The sequence below is a fragment of the Aquarana catesbeiana genome, linkage group LG04 (genome assembly GCF_042186555.1).
Source record: "Aquarana catesbeiana isolate 2022-GZ linkage group LG04, ASM4218655v1, whole genome shotgun sequence".
Classification (NCBI taxonomy): Eukaryota; Metazoa; Chordata; class Amphibia; order Anura; family Ranidae; genus Aquarana; species Aquarana catesbeiana.
In genome coordinates this window covers 527,590,786-527,608,318 of record NC_133327.1, presented here as the reverse complement: position 1 = coordinate 527,608,318, position 17,533 = coordinate 527,590,786, and positions in this window count along the sequence as shown.

The window sequence follows — 17,533 nt, the reverse complement described above, 5'->3', positions numbered from 1 at the left end:
GTGGCACCAGCACCAGTGCCCAAGGCCCAATTTTTCAGCCCCTGTTTAACAGGGGCGTATAATTACAAATTTTGATGCAATACTTTGCAGCAGGGCTTATTCCTGCACTCCAACTAGAGTATCTGTGAGGGTTTGCAGTGTTGTGACACCAGCACCAGTGCCCAAGGCCCAAATTTTCAGCCCCTGTTTAACAGGGGCATATAATTACAATTTTTGATGCAATACTTTGCAGCAGGGATCATTCCTGCACTCCAACTATAGCATCTGTGAGGGGTTGCAGTGTTGTGGCTCCAGTGCCTAAGGCCCAATTTTTCTGCCCCTGTTCAACAGGGACATGTAATTACAATTCTTAATCTAATATTTCACAGCAGGGCCCATTCCTGCGCCCACCAAGAGTAACTGTGAGGGCTTACAGTGTTGTGGCAACACCACCACCAATGGCCCAATTTTTCTGCCCCTGTTCAACAGGTGCATGTAATTACAATTCTTGATATAATATTTCACAGCAGGGCCTATTCCAGCGCCCACCAAGAGTAACTGTGAGGACTTACAGTGTTGTGGCACCAGCACCACCACCACCACCAAAGGCCCAATTTTTCTACCACTGTTCAACAATGGCATGTAATTACAATTCTTGATCTAATATTTCAAAGCACGGCCCATTCCTGCGCCCACCAAGAGTAACTGTGAGGGCTTACAGTGTTGTGGCAACACCAACACCTAAGGCCCCAATTTCTGCAGAGTATATAGGGCAGGCCCCTACTTTCAAACATCCAACTTACAAACGACTCCTACTTGCAAACGGAAGGAGACAACAGGAAGTGAGATGAAATCTACCCCTAGGAAGGGAAATTCTCTCCTGTAAGAGTTAATATGGGAAAAACGTGTCTCCTCTTCACTGATGCTTTATCACCAATCCTTGTTTCACTAAAAAACCCACATTTTCAAAAAACATTTGTCATTGGGACAGAAAGTGAGGTGAAATCTTCTGAAGAGGTGCACAGACAGCAAAACAAATGTTACAGGGGTGATAACCCTTCCCCATGTTTTCCAAAAGCTTAAAAATAGATTTTTTTGGCTGGAGCTACACTTTAAAAATGTACCAGTTCAAAATTACAAACAGATTCTACTTAATAACAAACCTACAGTCCCTGTCTTGTTTGCAACGCCTGTATACTGCTGTTCAGAGTATATAGGGCCTGGGGGCCCCACGCCTTTCCTTTTTTTAATTTGGGTTTGGGGTTCCCCTTAATATTCATACAAAACCCAAAGGGCCTGGTAATGGACTGGGGGGATACCCATGCCGTTTGTCTCACTGATTTTCATCCATATTGCCGGGACCCGACATTACATTAAAGCCGCAAGCAGTTATAAATTACTTTTATTCCTTTAAAATTGTAATTTTGTGCAGGGACTGTTCTAAGCATGGGAAACACATGCCACTTTACAGGCATACTATAGACACCCCCCAGGTACGATATTTAAAGGAATATTTCACTCTTTTTTTTCACTTTAAGCATCATTAAAATCACTGCTCCCGAAAAACCAGCCATTTTTAAAACTTTTTTTTGCATTGATACATGTACCCTGGGGCAGGACCTGGGTCCCCAAACCCTTCTTAGGACAATAACTTGCATATCAGCCTTTAAAAAGAGTACTTTGGATTTCGAATGTTCGAGTCCCATAGACTTTAATGGCGTTCTAAAGTTCACACAAACTTTCGGTCCGTTCGCAGGTCCTGGTGCGAACCGAACCGGGGGGTGATCGGCTCATCTCTATTGATGATGTCTTTGCTGTAGCGATATCAGCTTAATTGTTATCTACATGAGACTTGACTATATACAGACTTGATAAACACCTATACTACTGGCATTGATTCAATACAAACCGGAATGACTTATTTCTTCCGCTTGGTGTTTATATTGGTCCCCCTGACCCAGCTTTCTATTTGACCGACTCATGTACTCACATACATTGTTTAGATCATTCAAATCAATGTCTTCTTTATCATGATCAAAATACTGGATATGTATCCCAATAACCAGCTCTTTACCAGCTAACTGGATGTCAATCATCTTCAATCAAGATATAATTTCATGATAAATACCGGTCAATTATTGAAAATATACTAGCAGAACCTTGCAGCAATCTGACAGCTGGAGATATCTTCTGTCCCATTAACTTAGGGTGTCATTCCTCGGGGAAACTCTTTTTTTCAAGATCTATTTATTCCTCTTTGACTTTGGTATTTCGTCTCGATATAGTGGGGTCCATGAATTAGCGTTTTTTATATTATGACAAAATTGTCTTATTACAGTGCGTTTTTTATTAAATTATTCATGAATTTTTTGCAAATTACGTGAACACTATCTAACCAGGGCAGGGTTGTTACGCCTCGATTAGAATATTGGAATTTTTGTACTTCACCAATAAAGCTTCTATTAATTAATTAAATATACCGTGGTTGATCTCTTTTGATTGTTTCCTAGGGTTATCCTTTAACCCTTTCCATTTTTTTGTTATAGGACAGAGCATTTTCTGTATGCATTTCAAGAATATGGATTCATCAGGTACGTAATCAAGGTTATTCCGTGATGAACATATAACAAAACAGGTAATTAACACACAATTGTCCATATCTAAATCACATACAGTATACAGTTGTTTATACTGTATATAACCAAATACATACACCTTTGGTTGTGAACTCTATTGGAGCATAACCAGTAAAAATGTCCCCTGGGTGAATGCAGGAACTCCAAACAGGAAAAGCACAGCATGTCCAACCTCACTGCAAGCCCTTGCGACTCTACAAAAACACATGTTGGGATTGTATAATCTCTCTTTCTATCAATTCATCTGGCTTATATAAAAAACAGGCTTTAAGCAAATGTAACACCTTCTAGTGCAAGAATACGTGTAGGAAAATTTATTTGACTCATAGTAGTTGCATGAGTCTGTTAACCGCTTCCGGACCGGCCCACGTACATTTACTGTCGCAGGGCAGCCCAGGTGCACAAAATCACATACCTGTACGTGATTTTGTCCATGCGGTTTAGGGGGCGTGCGTGCGCCGCTCTCGCTGTGATTGGACACAGCGGGAGTCAATCAGCAAGTCCGGCGGCCACGATGGCTGTCGCAACCCGCCGATTGGTCACAGGAGAGACGAATCAGCTGTGTGCTGATGTAAACAAAGCATACCGCTGATCTGTCAGGGAGGAAGAGTGAAAGATAGTGGTTCACCATCTCTCTTTTCCTCCAGTGAATCCACCCCCCCACCACAGTTAGAAACACCTCACAGGGAACCAATTTAGCCCCTTGATCACCCCCTAGTGTTAAACCCTTCCCTGCCAGTGTCCTTTATACAGGGATCAGTGCATTTGTTTAGCACTGATCACTGTATTGGTGTCACTGGTCCCCAAAAGGTGTCACTTAGGGTCAAATTTGTCCGTCACAATGTCGCAGTCCTGCTAAAAATCACAGATCGCCGCCATTACCAGTAAAAAATAAACAAATAAATAAAAGGCCCTAAATCTATCCCGTAGTTTGTAGACGCTATAACTTTTGTGCAGACCAATCAATATACGCATATTGGGATTTTTTTTACCAGAAATATGTAGAAGAATACATATTGGCCTAAATGGATGAAGAAATGTGTTTTTTTACATTTTTTTAAATATGTTTTAAAGCAGAAAGTATAAAATATTTTTTTTTTTTTGTTTTTTAAATTGTTAGCATTTTTTTGTTTATAGCACAAAAAATAAAAACCGCAGAGGTGATCAAATGCCACCAAAATAAAGCTCTATTTGTGGGAAAAAAAGGACATCAATTTTATTTGGGTACAGCATCGCATGAACGGGCAATTATCAGTTATAACAACATAGTGCCGTATCACAAAAAATGGCCTGTGTCAGGAAGTGGGTAAAACCTTCCAGGGCTAAAGTTGTTAATTAGGTCAGGGTTTTAATTAAAGTCAGGCTGGAAGGTTAGTTACTGACCAGGCCTCTATCACCTCCCCCTGGTTCTGAAGGTTTCATGAAAACTTTTAGAAGCTAGTGGGTGGAGGCTAGGTGGTGCTGATCTGAGTATTTATGAGAGTCTTGCCTATCCCCAGGCAGGAGTCCTGGCAGGTTGGCTGAACCAGCCCATATATATTGAGGAGCCTGGTCAGTAGGGGAGTCAGGTGCAGAGGTTCTGCTGAGAAGCTTGAGAGTGGGCCCCATAGAATGGGGGTTCTGCCTCCATGATGGAGAAAGAAGAAAAGCTGAAAGAGGGAGCCCTACTGCCCTGCAGTCCACTGGAGAAGGACAGCCTGCATAACCTGGAAAGGAACCTGCCCAGCAGAAGGCCTGAAAGCAGTTCTATCCATAGCTGTAGGACAAGGACATTGTGAGTACCTCTACACAACCAGGGCCTATTAGGGAGAAGTCTACTAGATGCAAGTTATAGGCAAGTCTTCAGGGAATAGTTTATTGCTTACCCAACTCCCTTTGGATCAGATACCGTAGCCAGGCGGGCTGGTATTTTTCATTAAGGGGACCAAGAGCTGCAAATTGGAACTTTGCTAAAAATCTATTCAGAGGATACCAGACTCCTGGGAGGGAATTACTTTGCTATCAGAAACTATCTCTGGAGGGAATACAGTCAAGCATCTGTTGTTGCAGTGTGCCAGAGAAGGAGGTTGTCCGCACCTTGTTGTTCTTTGAGTCAAGTTAGGGATCCCATAACCCCTTTTACCCTTTCCAAGTTGAAATCCCTAAAAACCAAGCCCATGGACTGTTTTTTTTGTGTCTGGATGCAAGTAGGAAAATGTATGTTTCCTGGTTGTGCAGACTATAGGGGGACTCAAGACTCAGCAGCCCTTACGCAGTAGTGCTACACAAATTTTGTTGTACCTTTAGTCCAGTTGGTATATGGGGTAAATGTATGATTGAAATTTAGAGGGACATGCTAGTTCTCTCTGTATAATGGATAAATCCATACTGCTATAAAATATCAAACATTCATCTAACTTTTGCAACTATATCATATCTAGGCATAGGGCCTTTATTCTGTTACCATTATGGTATCACTGACTACATACACAGGTAACAGAGTAAATAAAGTGAGGCTATATAAAGATGTAGCTTCCTCTGTATTTTTCCACTTCAACCATACAAGCTGCATATTCAATAAATTAATTCACTATTTCACCTTACCTCTAAATTCCCAGCCATATAGTAATCAGCCCTGCGTGTTCCTTCACCCAGCCACAAGGGTATTCTTTCTTGACTCACCAAAGGGTGAACTCCCCCCTCACTGCTGGGTCCACTGCTACATCCTGACGCATCTGCTCCATTCCTTTTTATGTCCCCATCATGGAGGAAAATTTCGAATGCAATTACGGCATTGTGAAATCACCATGACATGATCAAAAAATGCACATGTGCTAGACCAGCAGACTTTATGTTATAGGGAGGAACCAAAAGAGTTAAGCACTGCCCTGAAAAATATAGCACTGTACTTCCTGTTACAAGAGGGTATCTAGGCACTCCTGTTCTTACAGCCTCATAGATGCGTGTCTGCAGCATACGATCTAAAGCACTGCTCCCTCTGGTTGCTAGTATCCAGAGATTTGGAGTGGGATTTAATTATGTAACTTCCATTCTGCTTTCTGTTCTCCTTCCTAGAGGCTTTGATATGAAGAAGCAAATTCCTGCCTCCACCAAGATGGCTGCCTCCAAACAAAGACACAGTGCAGAACAAGGCATGATAATGTCATATTTTACTTTGTTACCAATAAACTAATTTCTTTTTTGCCCACCGAGTGCAACCTCATTGGTCACTGAAGTACCATCATACAGAAGGGGCAGTAAGTGGTTGGTGTTTAGGGTGGGGTTTGGTTCAGTAAAAATCAAATTCCTTTGTGAGAAAGGGAAACCATGGTGCACAGAAGAAGCTTATCTGTCTAGCAGAACTAGTAGCACGCACCTATGACATTTAACGTTTACTTTGTACCACTACTACTCAGATGAAACCCACCAAAGCAGGTTTGAATTTGATTGGTGACTTTAAGCTATAAATATTTTGATACATCACACCTCTATGTGAATTATAGTAATGCACATGCAGTAGTTGTGTTTTAGGCTGGGCTCACACATGTCCAGCTGCAGTTTGCAGTCCAGTGTGTTTCTGTTCACCGTTTCAGATGCAAACTTTTTCCTGAATTCGCACCTGAAACAGACCCAAAAAGCACAGGACCCTTTTCAAAACCCCACCGTGGCCGCCCTGGACATGTGTGAACTAGCTCAATTGAAAGCCAGTCACATTCACATATTATGCGAATTGAATGCAGTTACAAACGCATCCAATTCGCATATATGTGAAACAAGCCTGAGAGTCTATCTTCTGTATTAGAAACAAGTAAACAGGGGTTCTCAGGTAGTGAGGTGGACTGGTGTGCTGCCTGAATGTTTTCTTTCAACACTGAACCCTGTTAGTAGGCTACAGTGTAATAGCTGCCACAGATTGGTATATTGCTGGGAAGGTGAGGGTAAAGTTCAGTACAGTTTGTGAACTGATTGCACTTGGACTCCAAAATATACTAAGTTGATAGTAATGCCAAATAAATTGCCATTTTGCTCCACTAGGCTGCACAAATTTTCCTTGTCAAAAGATTTTATTGAGTATATAAATAAGTAGATAACGAATACATGAGTAAACATATTGTGGTAAAGATAAGATGCTAAAATTATTAGTTAATAATAGATTATTACATAACATATAAATTGGGGTAATTGGGTATAACCTGGATAAGGTGTAGAATACCTAAGTAGGAGCTATTAAAGAGTAAGTAGATTCTCAAATGGTACCTGTGCCCACAACTTGAGCTATGTCAGAAATGTCTGAAGGAGACTACAATCTACTAGGAAAAGAGCTTCAGGATCGGAAAGTGGATAGGGAAGAAGAGAAAGGAGAGAAGGAGTAGAACATAGAAAGGAGAGGGTCCACAGGGTTGGATTGAGATCCATCATGAAGTCTGTGCGTTTTTTATATATCAGCTTAAATCATTGCAACTCAGCTACCATGGCAGTAGAACATTCTCATCAAAGTTAGATGGTAAATGATGTGTTATCCATGGGTGCCATTGTTTTTCAAATTTGGGAAGCAGAGCGTTGTCAATGGCTACCATTTTGGCATGAATCATGGCATTAGTCATCCTATTCTTCATCTCAGCCACTACCAATGTCGGGGACCGCCATGCCTTTGCCAAAGTTTGCTTAGCTACTGTTAGAAGTTGTACAAATAGTTTAAATTGAATCAAAGTTAGCGATCCTGGTTTCAGATTAAGTAATGCGGTAGCAGGATCAGGCTGTAGTTGCAAACCAAATATTTTGGAGGCCATTTTAAAGATCTCTTTCCAAAAGGTTTGTGCTATTGGGCATGTCCACCAGATGTGTAGTTGTGTGCCTGGCTCTGAACAACCACGATAACATTGCACGGAACAGGTTGGTACATATTTTGCAACCCTAGTTGGTACAAGGTACCATCTTGTCAATACTTTATAATTAGCCTCTACCTCAATAATATTTGGGGAGGCTGATTTGGTAGATGACCAGATTTGATCCCATTCTGTAGTGTCGAGCGTTCGACCCAGGTCCTCCTCCTATCTCTGGACATAAGAGGGTTTATCCAGTTCAGGTTGAACTATTAAATGTGAATAAAGTAAGGAAATCAAGCCTTTTGTGTGGGGATCTTTCCTGCAGATAGATTCAAATGCAGTAAAGTGTGTGAGAGGAGTGTCAGAGCTTATAAAAGGAGTGAAAAAGTTTTTAATTTGCAGGTATCGGAATAGTTCTGATTGAGGTATGCCGTAGTTTTCGCAAAGGGTTGGAAAAGGGATGAAAGATGTATTAGTGACAAATTTATGTATGTTCAAGATTTCCCTGGATGACCATTCTCGAAAGGATTTGGGAGCAGTCCAAGCAGGATAAAAAGCAGGATTGTTTAAGAATGAGAGAAGGGGTTTATGTGTAGATTGTAATTTGTGTTTGGATTGAAGACTGTCCCATAGAGAAATGAAATGTTTGGTGATGGGGTTTCGTACACCTTTACGATCTTTAGGATGCAGCCAAAGCAGGTTCGAGATCGATAAAGGATCACATTCAGTAGCTTCAATTGAAACCCATAATGGGATTTCCTGTCTTGCGTGATATTTAGTTAGGCTAGCAATATGAGCTGCCTTGTAATATGTTGCAAAGTTTGGTACGCCTAAGCCTCCATTAACTTTGGGAAGATAAAGTGTGTGCAAAGGTATGCGTGGTTTGGATGCCCCCCATATGTATGAAATAGCTTTTTTCTGTATTAGTCGTAGATAATAAGTGGGAATTGAAATTGGTAAAACCCTAAACAGATATAGTAACTTAGGCAGGATTGTCATCTTTATTGCGTTAATTCTACCAAACCATGATAATGGAAGTAGAGACCAAGATTTCAGCAGGTTTGTTACATTTTTGAGAATCAGTGGATAATTTGCTGAGAAAAGATCTGATAAAGAAGCCGTAAGATGAATCCCTAGATATGGTATTGATTTTTCCGACAAGGTAAACGGAAGTCCTACCTTTGCTGAATTTAATTCCAGATTATATAGGGAAATATTTAATGCTAAGCATTTTTTAGGGTTAATTGATAGCCTGAAAAAGCAGCAAACCTATTGAGGATGGGGAGGATATTAGGTCCTGAGACCTGTGGGGATGATAGAAATAGGAGGATATCGTCTGCAAACAGATAAAGTTTATGTTGATATCCTCCTAGTTCTATTCCGGTTATTTTGGGATCTGATCGAATCGAAAGGGCAAGCGGTTCTATTAAGAGGGCAAATAAAAGGGGGGAGAGTGGACATCCTTGCCTTGTGCCTTTTTCTATATTAAAGGGGTCAGATTTGCAACCTGCATACTTAATGTATGCTTTTGGTTTATTATACAATGCAGTGATCCAAGTTATAAAGTTAGGGCCAAAACCCCATTTCTGAAGTGAGTAATGTAAGTAGGGCCAGGAGATGGAATCAAAGGCTTTTTTAAGATCCAGAGATATAAAGCATGAAGGAATGCGGCGTGTTTTAGCAATGTTTGCCAAAAGAACCGCTCTACGTACATTATCGCCTGCTTGGCGTGTAGGCATGATGCCTACTTGATCACAATGTATAAGATTACCTATAATTCCATTGAGGCGGGCCGCTAAAATCTTTGCTAATAGTTTGATATCCAAATTTAATAAGGAAATGGGACGGTAGTTATTACAGGATGTGTCGTCAGAATGAGGCTTAGGGATCATACAAATAGTTGCGGTCAATGATTCCTGTCTGAAGGATGTACCTTCTAGTAAGAAATTAAAAGCATCGGCCAAAATAGGGGAGAGGATGTCTGAAAAAGTACAATAGTATAATGCAGAATAGCCATCAGGACCTGGTCTTTTGTTTAGTTTAAATTCCTTGATTGCTTTGGTTACATCATTCACAGTGATGGGTGCTTCGAGTATAGTCTTTTGGGTGTTAGACATCTTGGGTATAGAGATATCTGAGAAGAAGGCATCGGCTTCAATGGTATTAAATTTATTTGTTTCTGAGTATAGGGAGGTTAGGTGGGAGCGAAATTTGTGAACAATTTTAGTGGGATTACTAGTGTATGTATCATTAAACAATTTAAGTCTAATTGGCTTAAAAGATTTGTTTAATGACTAAAGTGCGCGTGCCATAAAAGTACCAAACTTATTGGATTTCATGTAGAAGGCATGTCGAGAGCGTTTTAGATATTTATCCGCGGATTCTGTGAGGAACAAGTCATATTCCAGACGTGCTTTTTCTAGACGACTTTTGGTAAGCGGCATTGGATTATCTTGGAAAGCTATAAAGGAAGAGTTAAATTCAGTTTCTAATTTTCTTGCAAGATTCCTGCGTTCCCGTTTGAATAATGCGAATTGCCTTTGTAAGGTGCCACGCAGCACAGGTTTATGTGCTTCCCACAATGTTATTGGGGAAATGTCAGGACTTTTGTTGTGTGTTAAATATTCCTTTAGTGCTTGTTCAATTATTAAACTATGCGACGAGTGTTTGAGTAATATATCTGGGAGGTACCAAGTAGGGTCATGATTTTTGGGTATAGTGGAAGTGATGGTAGTAAGGACTGCGTTATGATCAGACCATGGGATGGGGATTATATGTGATGTAAGTAACTCTGGGATCATACCTATTGTTAGAAATATATGGTCAATGCGAGTGAATGTTTGATGTGGGTATGAATAATAAGTGTATTTCCTTTTAGTCGGATTACATTCTCTCCAAGAATCTACCAATTTATGTTTAGAAAGAAGTTGGGAGAGAGATATCTTAGTTGGACTTCGAGGAGGAGTGTATGGTGATTTGTCCAGAAACGGGAGGAGGACCTGATTAGAATCTCCGCATACGACAAGTGTTCCCATCTTGTGTGTAGATACTACTTGTAAAAGATGGGTGAGAAAAGGTATAGGTTGTTTATTGGGTGCGTAATATGACACAACAGTTATTTCTGTATTCATTATATGTCCCAAAAGAATTAAATACCTCCCTTCAGGGTCTTTTATTTCAGAATGGAGTGTAAATGGAGTGGTGCGGTGGAAGGCTATGAGTGTTCCACGTTGTTTAGTAGTGGCTGAAGCTGAGAATACTTGCGGATAAAAGGAGCTTACAAATTTAGGTGTAGAAGTTGTCGTAAAGTGTGTTTCTTGTAGGCACACTATGTGTGCTTTGTTTGCATGAAACGAACGGAAAGCTTTCGTTCTTTTCTGCGGTATATTGAGACCCTGAACATTCAGGGTTAATATGTTTAAAGGTGCCATGGCAGCTGAGCTAGGAAATGATACTCACAGACTCTTGATGTTCTTTGGCTGTATGGAATGACCTGTGTGGACCTGAAGGAAAGCAAGGAGGAAGGAAATCCAGGATAGACTAGAGTGAAAGAAAAGTAAGAACCGTAAGAAATAATACAATATATTTTTAAAATCTGATTGTAAATAGCGTCAAAAATTACCCGTGATTGGGGATACAACTCCCCATCAGGGGATAGAGGGCCTACGTGGACCACCCACATAATGGGGAGTCGAGGGAGGTAAGGTGGAGCACACGGAACATCCGCGTGTGGGAGAACCGCCTATAAAAAAAACATCATGAAGATGAATAATTATAACCTGCCGGGTATAATAAAATAGCTCCAAATGTCTTATATTTTCCTAAAGCAAAGGGGGAATATACATATAGTACGTACTAATGGACAGTCTAATCTAACAATTATATAAGTGGGAATGAGCCACGAGAGGGGTTAAGGTATAAACCAGGAAGACTGGAAGCTAGGAAGGGACATGTGAGCAATTGGAACTAAATCAAACCCAGTTCTGTATTAGTCAAACTAACTATTAAAAATCAATTGAGAAAACATATAGTATGTAATTAGGGATATTACATCGACTAGCTGGGTTTTCGTGCCTAAATATGATGAATTCAACTTAAAAATAAATAAATAAATAAATAAATAAATACCGTATTTATCGGCGTATAACACGCGCCGGCGTATAACACGCACCCCAAGTTTAGGAGAGAATTTTAAGGAAAAAAACTTTTAGGAGGCAAGTTTAAGGAAAAGAAACTTACATTAAAATGCCCATCAATGCAGCCTCATCAGTGTTCATCTGCAGCCTTGTTAGTGTCATTGCAGCCTTTTCAGTGTCAGTGCAGCCTTGTCAGTGCAGCTTTGCCCCAGTGCAGCCTTGTCAGTGCAGCCTTGTCAGTGCAGCTTTGCCCCAGTGCAGCCTTGTCAGTGCAGCCTTGCCCCAGTGCAGCCTTGTCAGTGCAGCCTTGTCGTCAATGCAGCCTTGTCCCCAGTGCAGCCTTGTCAATGCAGCCTTGTCCCCAGTGCAGCCTTGTCAATGCAGCCTTGTCCCCAGTGCAGCCTTGTCAATGCAGCCTTGTCCCCAGTGCAGCCTTGTCCCCAGTGCAGTGTACATGCCTCCTGCCACCGCCGCCGCCGCCATACACATGGTAGTAGTTTTAAATATGGCGCCGCGGAGTTCGGAGGGACTCGGCGCCGGCGGAAGTGAACGAACGCCGCCGAGATACACATAGCCGAGGGTTCTCGGCTCTTTCCGGCGCCGCTCACAGTCCCGCCCAGTCCCGCCCTATGATGGACATAACACAGGTCCAATGGCGGGACTGGGCGTGACTGTGAGCGGCGCCGGAAAGAGCCGAATACACCCGACTATGTGTATCTCGGCTCTCCGAACTCCGCGGCGCCATATTTGAAACTACTCGCTATGTGAATGTCGGCGGCGATCGCCGACATTCACATAGCGATAGCGGGGATCGGCGTATAACACGCACCCACGACTTTCCCCTGATTTTAAGGGGAAAAAAGTGCATGTTATACGCCGATAAATACGGTATATATAAACATACACAATAGCATACATACACATATATATATATACACACACACACACATACATATATATATATATATATATATATATATATATATATATATATATATACATACATATATACATATATATACACATACACATACACATATATACACCTACATATACATACATACACACATACATACACATACACATACATACACACAGACATATACATATACAGACACATATACATACATACATACATGCGCATACACATAGTACACATACACATACATAACATACACATATATATATATATATATGAAATCTGGGTCCAGGTATTTAACCTGATCCCAAACTCCAAACCCGCAAATGAGAGCTTATATATTATAACAAATTAAACCAGATATAATAAAGTAAAATAAACTAAAATAAACTATGTTTCTATGCATATGTGATAGAAAACAGTCCAATAAATTGGTGTTCAGTTATGAAAAATAATATGGTAGCATAGATTGTTTATATAAAATAAATAAATAAATAAATAAATTAAAATAAATAAATAAATAAATAAATAAATAAATAAATAAAAATAAATAAATTAAAAAAATTAATTAATTAATTAAAAAAAAAAAAGAGGAGTAAAAGTCAAAAACAGCAGAAATCTTTCAAAAATCGCTGCTAAGTTGTGATTATGAAGAGGAGGATTATAGGATTAACTAATCAGTCCATGGAATCTTCTTGTTCTTGAGGTGGAGAAGCGAAGCGCCCTCTCTTGTGGGATTGCTGCATTCCAGTTTTTCTTGGGACTGAGATGAATTGCGTGGAGAGGAGGATGAAGTCGCTCTTCTACGTGAGGCAGAAGTGGAGGGTAGGTCATCAATCAGGTGTAGGTCTTGAAGTGCCTTTTGAAGTTCTTTTGGTGAACTGCAGGTATGTCTTGAACCCTGGTAACTAAAGCGAATAGAGAATGGGAAACCCCATTGGTAGGTGATTTTATGTCGCTGCAATTCCATAAGCAGTGGTTTCATTGCATGTCTTTTTGATATGGTTAATTGGGAGAGGTCCGAAAAGAGCTGATAATTATGACCTTGAAATGTTAAGGCTTCTTTCTCTCTGGCTGCCGTCAGAAGCTGCTCTTTCGTTCGATAAAAATGAAACTTAGCGATAATATCGCGTGGGGGGCCATCTGTTTTTTTTGGCATAAGGCCTCTGTGGACTTTGTCCATTTCCAAGCGTTCAAGGGGTATACCTGGTATTAGCTCTTGAAATAGTGCTGTTATTGTAGAATTCAGGTCAGTAATTGTTTCGGGTATGCCCCTGATGCATAAATTAGATCTTCTGGCGCGATTCTCATAATCTTCTAACTTATTTTGCAGTGTTAGGTTTTCTTCTTTGAGGCATTTTATTTCTGACATAAATTCCTGGGCAGAGTTTTCAAATTCATCTGCTCTGTGTTCCAATTCTTCAGTGCGCTTCCCCAGTTCTCTTATCTCTCTGGTTAAGCTGTTAGTTATGTGTTCAGATGTTTGTTTTAATGCTTTCTGCAGCATTTTCTCAAATTGTTTTATAAGACCTGGAGAGGCAGAGGATTCCTGTGGAGATTTCTGTGACTGAAAAGTCTCAGTATCAGATTCCTCTGTGAACACAGGCTGTGAATGTGTCAGCTTGTGAGAGCGCTCTGAGGTACCGGTGTCTGAGGTACCGGTGTCTTCGCCGTTAGGGAAGGTTTTACCTTTGTGCGGGTCACTCCTAATACCATTACTAATACAAAACTTCCTCCAGGTATTCCGGAGCTTGTGTGAAAAGCCGTGTGTCTTAAATGCCGGCTGGCTGACAGAAAACGGTGGCTTTCTCCCCTCACGGAGCGGAGCTCTAACAGGGCATTACTTTCCTGTCAGACTCCGCGCATGCGCTCCCAGGCTGCACAAATTTTAATCACAATACAAAATCCTGAGGTTGGTCTTGTTTTTACTCCCAGTGATTCTCTAGATGCCACAGGAGCAGCACTTTCTATTATAACAAAACAACATAATGAAAGTTCTTAGCAATCTAAAGAAATTATGAGATTAAAATAAAATATGGTTATTATAATATATGAACACCAACATCAGATTTCAGAAACATAATGTCCTTATACATAATTATATTAGTATATCATGAATTAAGAGAGGAAACATGAAACAAGTGCAGCAGGGGCCACCCCTTGGACTTTTAAGGCAGAAATAGGAGTAGTGGAGTAAGTAAAAGGCAGCCACTTTTATTGAGTACACAATATGTAATACATTTTATAAGCATGAACAGTGACATTAAAATATACAAGGTATACCGATGAACCAGTTAATACATAGATATACAGTCAGGTCCATAAATATTGGGACATCCACTTTTTAAGGGACCAAAAGTAATGGGACAGATTAACAATCATCCATCAAATATTCACTTTTTAATACTTGGTTGCAAATCCTTTGCAGTCAATTACAACCTGAAGTCTGGAACGCATATACATCACGAGACGCTGGGTTTCATCCCTGGTGATGCTCTGCCAGGCCTCTAGTGCAACTGTCTTCTGTTCCTGCTTGTTTTTGAGGCATTTTCCCTTTTGTCTTCAGCAAGTAAAATGCATGCTCAATCGGATTCAGGTCAGGTGATTGACTGGGCCATTGCATAACATTCCACTTCTTTCCCTTAAAAACTCTTTAGTTGCTTTCGCAGCATGCTTCGGGTCATTGTCCATCTGCACTGTGAAGCGCCGTCCAATGAGTTCTGAAGCATTTTGCTGAATATGAGCAGATAATATTACACTTCAGAATTCATCCTGCTGCTTTTGTCACCAGTCACATCATCAATAAATACAAGAGAACCAGTTCCATTGGCAGCCATACATGCCCACGCCATGACAATACCACCACCATGCTTCACTGATGAGGTGGTATGCTTTGGATCATGAGCAGTTCCTTTCCTTCTCCATACTATTCTCTTCTCATCACTCTGGTACAAGTTGATCTTGGTCTCATCTGTCCATAGGATGTTGTTCCAGAACTGTGAAGGCTTTTTTAGATGTTGTTTGGCAAACTCTAATCTGGCCTTCCTGTTTTTGAGGCTCACCAAATGGTTTACATCTTGTGGTGAACCATCTGTATTCACTCTGGTGAAGTCTTCTCTTGATTGTTGACTTTGACACACATACACCTACCTCCTGGAGAGTGTTCTTGATCTGGCCAACTGTTGTGAAGGGTGTTAAACCTTTGATAACATGTAATTCAGACCATGTCACCTACGTCTTGGAGTGTCCATATTCGCTCCAATACGTAGTCCGAACAACACGACAACTTAGGATCAGAATAAACGAGCATCTGGCAAACATCAAAAACATCAAAAAAGGGTTCCCAAACCATAGTGTGTCTAGACATTTTAAACATTTTCATGACAGTGACCCCACGCTCTGTACCTTTTATGGAATTGATAAGATGTCTAAACATTGGAGGGGAACACATATGAAGAGAGCAATCTCACAAAATGAGACTAAATGGTTGTATAAATTACACACTATCCAGCCATATGGTATGAACATTGAGCTAGATTTGAATTGCTTTTTATCCAATGATTAAACGAGTGGTGCTGTCCTCTAGGGTTTTTTTTTTTTAGATAACTAGTCATTTTTAAATTAGGACATCTTATTTGTATGTATATTTATAAATGATATATCCATCTATATTTTTAATGTAATTTTATAAATTATTTATTGATATCTATTGATACTTTCCACGGAGCATGGGAGAGTTTACATTATACCAAAACCTAGCTTTTTAACCACTTGACGACCGCCTCACGCCGATGTACGTCGGCAAGGTGGCACGGACAGGCAAAATCACGTACATGTACGTGATTTGCCTTCCGCGGGTGGGGGGTCCGATCGGTCCCCCCCCCGGTGCCCGAGGCGGTCGCCATTTGTTCCCGGGCGATGAGAGGTGAGGGGGCGGCCATCCATTGTTGGCCACCCCCTCCCGATCGCTCCCGGCGAATGAAAATGCTTCCTTTCCCTCTGTAATGTAAACAGAGGGAAAGGAAGTGATGTCATCTCTCCTCGAGTCGGTCTTTTTGATCCGACGCAGAGGAGAGAAGACATCCAAGTAAGTGCACCAACACTACACTTACAGTAGAACACGCAGGCACACATTTCACCCCCCTGTCACCCCCCGATCACCCCCCGATCACCCCCCTGTACCCCCTGTCACTCTGTCACCAATAGCAGTTTTTTTTTTTTTTGCATTGGTGTCAGTTTGTGTCAGTTAGAAGTGTTAGGGCAGTTAGGTTAGCCCCCTTTAGGTCTAGGGTACCCCCCCTTAGGTCCAGGGTACCCCCCTAACCCCCCCTAATAAAAGTTAACCCCTTGATTACCCCCCGTCACCAGTGTCGCTAAGCGATCGTTTTTCTGATCGCTGTATTAGTGACACAGGTGACGCTAGTTAGGGAGGTAAGTATATAGGTTCGCTGTCAGTGTTTTATAGCGACAGGGACCCCCATATACTACCTGCTAAAGGTTTTAACCCCCTGATTGCCCCCTAGTTAACCCTTTCACCAGCGATCACCGTATAACTGTTACGGGTGACGCTGGTTAGCTAGTTTGTTTTTTGTAGTTTATTACAGTTTATTACAGTTTATTATAGTTTATTATAGTTTTAGGGCACCCGCCGTTTATTACCCTATAAAGGTTTAACCCCCTAATTGCCCGGCGGTGATAGAAGTTAAGTTTTTAGGATCAGATAAGGTCTGCGTCGCCCCAGGCAGCGTCAGGTTAGCGCCAGTACCGCTAAAACCCACGCACGCAGCATACACCTCCCTTAGTGCTATAGTATCTGAACGGATCGATATCTGATCCGATCAGATCTATACTCCCCAGCAGTTTAGGGTTCCCTGAAACGCAGTGTTAGCGGGATCAGCCCAGATACCTGCTAGCACCTGCGTTTTGCTCCTCGGCCCAGCCCTGCCCAGCCCACCCAAGTGCAGTATCGATCGATAACTGACACTTACAAAACACTAAGCACACATAACTGCAGCGTTCGCAGAGTCAGGCCTGATTTTTTTGGTAGCGTTTTTATAC